This window comes from Theobroma umbraticum, unplaced genomic scaffold (genome assembly GCF_002168275.2).
Source record: "Theobroma umbraticum cultivar Fairchild unplaced genomic scaffold, ASM216827v3 scaffold_89.0, whole genome shotgun sequence".
In the NCBI taxonomy this organism is placed as follows: Eukaryota; Viridiplantae; Streptophyta; class Magnoliopsida; order Malvales; family Malvaceae; genus Theobroma; species Theobroma umbraticum.
This window is the reverse complement of record NW_018397271.1, coordinates 391,106-398,128: the sequence shown is the minus strand read 5'-3', so window position 1 is coordinate 398,128 and position 7,023 is coordinate 391,106. Positions and strand designations below refer to the sequence as shown.

Here is a 7,023-nt window from a genome sequence, read left to right as displayed (position 1 = left end):
AGTCCACTATCCATTAGGATTTTGGTTCTACTTTAAGCAAATGCATAAGTGTGAGATCAAGATTTAGGTAACGGTAAAACTTATATTTGATTATCACATGATTCCAGTTTATGTTATAGTGTCATTACTCGAAGTCAACCATTTTGATGATTTGAGACACATCATTCCCTTGAAATAAATCATATTCATTTCTTTGGAAGTAATTTGGACACTACAACCTTAACACAATAAAGTGACTAGCTTTAGTATATGGCTGTGAACAAGTTTTAGATTCAATTAAAATACATGTCTCCTATTTATAACTCTTCATGCGAATATGTTTTAATATCTCAACAGAATTGTGGTACCTTAATAACTAGATAATGAATGCTTACTTAAAACAAACTCTTCATCTTATGATCAAAATATTCTTTCATTACAAATAAATTTAATGAAATTAAGCATAAAAATATACTTTCTTTCTAGGGCACTGTATTCTCAAAATTCCTAACATTAACAATTTTTCACTTACATTAAAGAAAGTATGACATACCCTTCATTTCAAGACCTTTTAGGTGACCATCGAAACTCTTTTGTGTTAGGGTCTCTATGAATGGATCAACGAAGTTCTGCTCTATTGGAATTTTCTTCACAAGTACTTTTCTTTGTTGTATGATGTCTTGAATGAGATGATACTTCCTTTCAATATATTTTGCTGCTTCATAATTTCGTGGTTCTTTTGAGGTAGGCCATTGCTTCATTGTTATCATAATAGAGTCTAATAGACTTGTTCGCATTTGGAATTACTTTAAGGTCCATAAGGAACTTACGGAGTCGTACATCTTCCTTTGCTACTTCACAAGCTGTAACATACTCTGCCTCTATAGTAGAGTCTACAATACAAGATTGCTTTACACTCTTTTAAACTATGGCTCATCCTTTAATGGTGAAAATAGATCCTAATGTCTATTTCCTAGAATTAACATCAAACTGAAAATCTAAATTAGTGTACCTTATTGCTACAAGGTCACTTCTAGAATATACAAGAGTGTAATTCTTTGTTCTACGAAGATATTTAAAAATGCACTTGACTACAGTCTAGTGCTCCATGCCTGGATTTGACTAAAATCTGCTAACCATTCCAACTACATAGTAGATATTTGGCCAGTGCACAACATAACATACATGAGACTTCCATCAACAGATGCATATGGAACTGGTCTCATGTTTTCAACTTCCTTTGGAGTTTTAGGTGACATCTCCTTAGAAAGTTTGATTCCATGTCTAGAAGGCATAAAACCCTTTTTGGAATCATGCATAGCAAACTTGGCCAAAATCTTGTCTATGTAGGATGCTTTAGATAATGCTATTTGCTTGTTCGTACGATCCTTTATAAGTTTGATCCCCAAAACATAGCTAGCTTCTCCAAAATCCTTCATATTGAATTGTTGGTTTAGCTAACCTTTAATTGTTGATAACATTATTACATCATTCCCAATGTGTAGAATGTCATCAACAAAACGGACTAGGAAAACAACATTTTTATCATGTATCTTTTTATAGGCACAAGGTTAATCAACATTTTGTTGGAAATTGTATGATTTGATAGTAGTATCAAATCTTATATTGCAAGACCTAGATGCTTTCTTAAGCCGATAAATGGACCTATGCAATTCAAAGACCTTATCTCATAGCCCTTTCATAATGAAAATTTCTGGTTGAGCCATATAAATGCACTCTTCAAGATCCTCATTTAAAAATGTGGTCTTGACATCTATTTGCTGTATCTCATAATAAAGATGTGCAACTATGGATAGAAGGATCTTGATGGTTTTAAGCATAGCAACCAGCGAGAAGGTTTCCTCATAGTCAATCCCTTCTCTTTGGGTAAAACCATTGACCACTAATCTAGCCTTGAAGGTCTCTACCCTCCCAATTCTTCCTTTTTTTCTTTTGTAAATCCATTTGCACCTTATGGGTTTTATCCTTTCAGGTGAGTTTATTAAAGTCCAAACCATGTTGGAATCCATGGAGTCCAACTTAGATTTCATTACATTATGCCATTCTTCTGCATCTATATCATTAATAGCTTCATTATATGTAATAAGGTCAGATTCATGTTCATCTGAGAGTGCAATCATGTTTTCTCCTAGACCCATGTATCTTTTTGGTTATCTTACTACCCTTCACTACATTGAAGCACTATTATTTGATGTTTAGGTTGTGTTTTTGTTTCAATCCTTGAATCAGGCTGTGTTATGCCATCTTTAGAATTAACTCTTAAATATGAGGGACCAATAATTCTTCTAAGACAAATTTACTTCTAAGTTTGTGATTTCTCACAAAATCTTCCTCTAAGAAAGTGGCATTTGCACTAACAAAAGCTTTCTTATATTGAGGACTATAGAAGTAATAACCTTTTGTTCCATTTGGATACCCTCCAAACAAGCACACCTTAGTCTTTGGTTCTATCTTTGTGGACTCAAGCTGTAAAACATGTGCAAGATACCCCCAAGTTCACAAATGACATATAGATGATTTATGCCATGCCCACAACTCCCTTAGTGTCTTAGGCACAGCCTTAGATGGAGCAAAATTGAGCAAGTACTTAGCAGTTTGCATAAAATATCCCTAGAACAAGAATCCTTCTAGCATTATCTTAAAATAAGACAACTCTTGTCTTTAATTAAGACAAAGTATGTTATCTTGTCTAACTGAGCCAAACATGTTTTCTTGTCTAGATCAAGACAAGACATAGTTTTCTTGTCTTAAATTAAGGCAAATATGTTTTCTTGTGTAAATTAAGACAAACAAGTTTTCTTGTCTACATTAAGACAAAACATGTTTTGTTGCCTAAATTAAGACAAACATGTTTTCTCATCTAAATTAAGACATAACATGTTTTCTTGTCTAAATTAAGACAAACATGTTTTCTTGTCTAAATTATGACAAAACATCAAAGCTGCTAGTTTTGTACACAATTTAATTAATCAAATAAAACATGCATTTCAACTTAAATAAGTTGAATTCTACGAAGGCAAGTGGGGAATCTTTTGGACATAGATATTTCAAGCTCCAGTAAACTTAGAATTATTCTTAATCTTGTTAAGATAATTCAAGCTTATTAACCTTGAAATCACTCCACCATACATTCATGGTTGCACTCTTGGATTAACTATAATTACAAGAAATGATTCAATACTTGATATTAATTATTAGTTGTCCAATTGCAAACCTTATATTGTGAACCCTCATAACCATCCAACGACAAAAGATGAAATTACCGTTTTACCTTTTATGTCTAATTTGTCCCCTAGTCTCAAATTGCATCCAATTATCAATTCAATACTCTACATCTAATCTTTTGAGTATCCAGATGTGATGAGTAGTTAATTGATCAATCCATTAGGCCATGATTGATCACAAATCTTCCTGAAATCACTAAAAGTGATGTTAATGCTATGAACTCCACTATTTGGATATATGTTTCTAGATGTTTATCTTGATTATAATCTCAATAAATAGAGTCTAGATCAACACTTTATGATGATTATCTTCATGGTATTTCAAAGATTATAAGGAGGTTAAACATGAATCCACTATCCATTTGGATTTCGATTTTAATATAATCAAATGCATGAGTTTGGGATTAAGATTTAAGTAATAACTAAACTTAAATTTGATTCTCACATGATTCTACTTCATGTTATAGTGTCATTTCTCAATGTCAACCATGTCGATGATTTGCGGTTCATTATTCCCTTGAAGTGACTCACATTCGTTTCATTGGAAGTAATGTGGATACTACAGCCTTAACATAATAAAGTGACCTGATTTATTATATGGCTGTGAATAGTTTTTAAATTTAATTAAAATACATGTTTCTTATGTATGACTCTTTATATAAACGTATTTTAATATCTCAGGAGAATTATGGTACCCTAATAAGTAGATTATGAATGCTTACTTAAAACAAACTCTTTGTCTTATTATCAAAATGTACTTTCATTGCAAATGAATTAAATGAAATTAAACATGAGAATGTACTTGCTTTCTAGGGCACCATATTCTCAAATTTCTAACACATAGCCCCTCGATGCTACGACACTGGCTTGGCTTTAGGTCTTCTCGTGCCAATTACTACTCTTTGTCAACTTCCAACATGATTTTCTCCATCTTCTAGGCATAATTAGGTAATGTGATCTTATGAAGTATCTTTTTCTCTTAGCTTTCTAATGGTCCAAAAATCACATCATTTGGGCATTAGGAGAGAAAGTTATAATCAAAAGACCACAAGGCCTTGGTTCCTTAAACACCTTTCTTCACCTAATTGAGCCTTAGTCCTTTAAAATCCTACAAAAGCATAAGAAATAATAAATAATAATTAAACTATGGTAATCATAGCATTAACATCACTTTTAGTGATTCAAAGAAGATTAGTGATTAATCTAGGCCTAGTGGATTGATGAATTAGCTACTTATCATATCCTGATATTCAAAATATTAGATTTAGAGTATTAGATCACTAATTGGATGAAGTCTGAGTCTAGGAGACAAAATTGACATAAAGAGTAAAATAGTAAATTTACCTTTTATCATTAAATGGTTTTAAGGGTTCACAATATAATATTTGCAATTGAACAACTAATAGTGAATATTGACTATTGAATCATTTCTTGTAATTATAGTTAATCCAAGAATGCATCCATAAATCTATGGTGGTGAGATATCATAGTTAATAAACTTGAATTATCTTAATGAGATTAAGAATAATTCTAAGTTGATTGGAGCTTGGAGTGTATATGTTAAAATCGATTCCCCACATAGCTTTGTAGAATTCAATTTGTTAAAGTTGGAATGCAAGTTTTGTTTAATTAATGAAATTTGTTTGCAAAAATGGTAGCTTTAACATGTTTGTCTTAATTTAGACACGAAAACATGTTTTTCTTAATTTGGACAAGAAAACATGTTCGTTTTAATTTAGACAAGAAAACATTTTTTCTTTTAATTGAGACAAGAAAACATTTTTTGCCTTAATTTTGACAAGAAAACATGTTTTGTCTCAATTTAGACAAGAAACCATGTTTGCCTTAATTTAGACAAGAAAACATGTTTGTCTCAATTTAGACAAGACAACATGTTTTGTCTTAATTAAAGACAAGAGTTGTTTAAATTAAGATAATGTTAGGAGGATTCTTACAAAATAAATGTAGACATCCACGTTGATAGAAGGAGCCTCCATGTTTGACTAAAACTCTTATATTTATTATTAATTCTTTTGAATAAAAATGGATAATAATAAAATAAGAGTTATTATTCAGCAAGGAGTTTTGTTTTATCAAGAACTCTAAATGATAATTAAAAGATTAAATGCTTTATTCTTTAATTTTAATTTTGATACTTTGAAGTATGTATGATGCATCTGTAACTCTAAATAGATGGTCAAGATTGATTCAAAGGGATTTGGTTTTGACTAAATCTTTGAGGTAAGAGTTTTAATAAAAACAAAAGAGATTGGAAAAACGTTAGTTGAGTATCTCTCTTGAGAAACCCTCTACCAACACTTCTCTCTTCCTCTTCCAAGCTTGGCCGTACCTCTCTTCGTCTCTCCAATTCTTGGCCATTTTCTTGAGTACTTTCTAAGAAAGAAAAATAGCCATTAATTTTTAGAAAGAAAAAGAGAGACAAAATCAAGTGTCATGTTGTAGTCTAGCATTCTACACCTTGTCCACTCAAAGTACAAGTTGAAAAGCATTCTCAAAGAATAAATGTTAAGCTTGTTTGGTTGAGAAATCAGTTGTCAGTGTGGTGGTGAAGTTTATATAATTCACTAAGTGTCTGAAAGAAAGAATCTTGAAATAAAAGGTACATTTATCTTACTTTAAAAAAGTCTTATGTTTTAGGCTAGAATCTTAAAATAAAAGGTATGCTTATCTTACTTTAATAGAATCTTATTTTTTAAGTTGTGATTATGTTACTTGCAATATGATTAATGTATTCTTTTGCTTGTGTAATTGGATTGCTTGCTTTCTTTATAAAAGAAAATTTTTGAAATACATGCTTTATACAAACATATCAATTCACTAGATCCAACTCCATCATTAAGAACATGATTGAAATAAACTCAAACACTATCAATCATAAGTAAGAAAAAATATTAAAAATTCAGTCTATGCATTAAGTTCAATTTAATTCTAGATAAAAAAATTAGTTCATGCTAACAAATAAAAACATCATCAAATAAAACAAAGAAAGTATATAGACAAGAAAAAAAGAAAAAACTTGAAGATTTGTCCATTCTTCGATCCGCAATCTTCCTTGGTTTCCTTGTTTTCTTGCTAGCCTTAATACCTCTTTTTCTTCATAAGCACCTCTCTAAATTGATGCCTAAAACGTGTTCTAAAAGTGGATTAAATAGGGCTTGAGTCCAAGGTAAAATAGAAGTCATAAAGCACCAACGGTTTCCTTCCTTCATTGGGTGTTACGCCTCCTTGGCCCATGTAAAATTTTTTTCACCTTTTCTTTCTAGCCATCGTGGTGCTGAGGACTTGGTGGTTGTGCCATTGAAGCTTCTTCAAGTCTAAGGTGTCTTTATGGATCGGGGTGCTGTGGCCATGTCTTGGCGGAGGCCACAATGCTTAAGGCTCTGTTTTGCTCACCTTGTTTTGTTGCTCTACTTTGACTTTAACATGATTTTTGACTCCATTCCATGATGAAATGGGAAACATTGTAAACATGAAAGTTGTAACTATTCCTCTTAGCTTTCCAATGGTTCAAGAATCACATCAATTGGATTTTTTTAGTCAAAGGCATTCTTGAAAAACCACTACATATGCAGTTGAAATCTACACCTAAAATGCATTTTTTTCACAAAATAGGCCCTGTTTTCAAAGCACACCTACAAAAACATAAAACTGAACTTAAATACTAACAAAACTTAAGTAAAACAACATAAAATAACATAACACAATTGAACCCAATATAATTAAATTAAATTAAATTAAATAAATGACTAAAATCTCCTAATACTTAAATTAAATCATG

The 7,023-nt window shown here is 31.3% G+C and overlaps 1 long non-coding RNA gene across 1 annotated transcript; it reads left to right on the top strand.

Annotated features, from left to right (window-relative positions):
• The first annotated feature begins 5,548 nt into the window (after positions 1-5,548).
• Positions 5,549-6,787, top strand: LOC110426564 (uncharacterized). The gene is made up of 2 exons (XR_002446160.1): positions 5,549-5,844; positions 6,398-6,787. It is a non-coding gene; the product is annotated as an uncharacterized LOC110426564 (long non-coding RNA).
• The last annotated feature ends 236 nt before the right edge of the window (positions 6,788-7,023 follow it).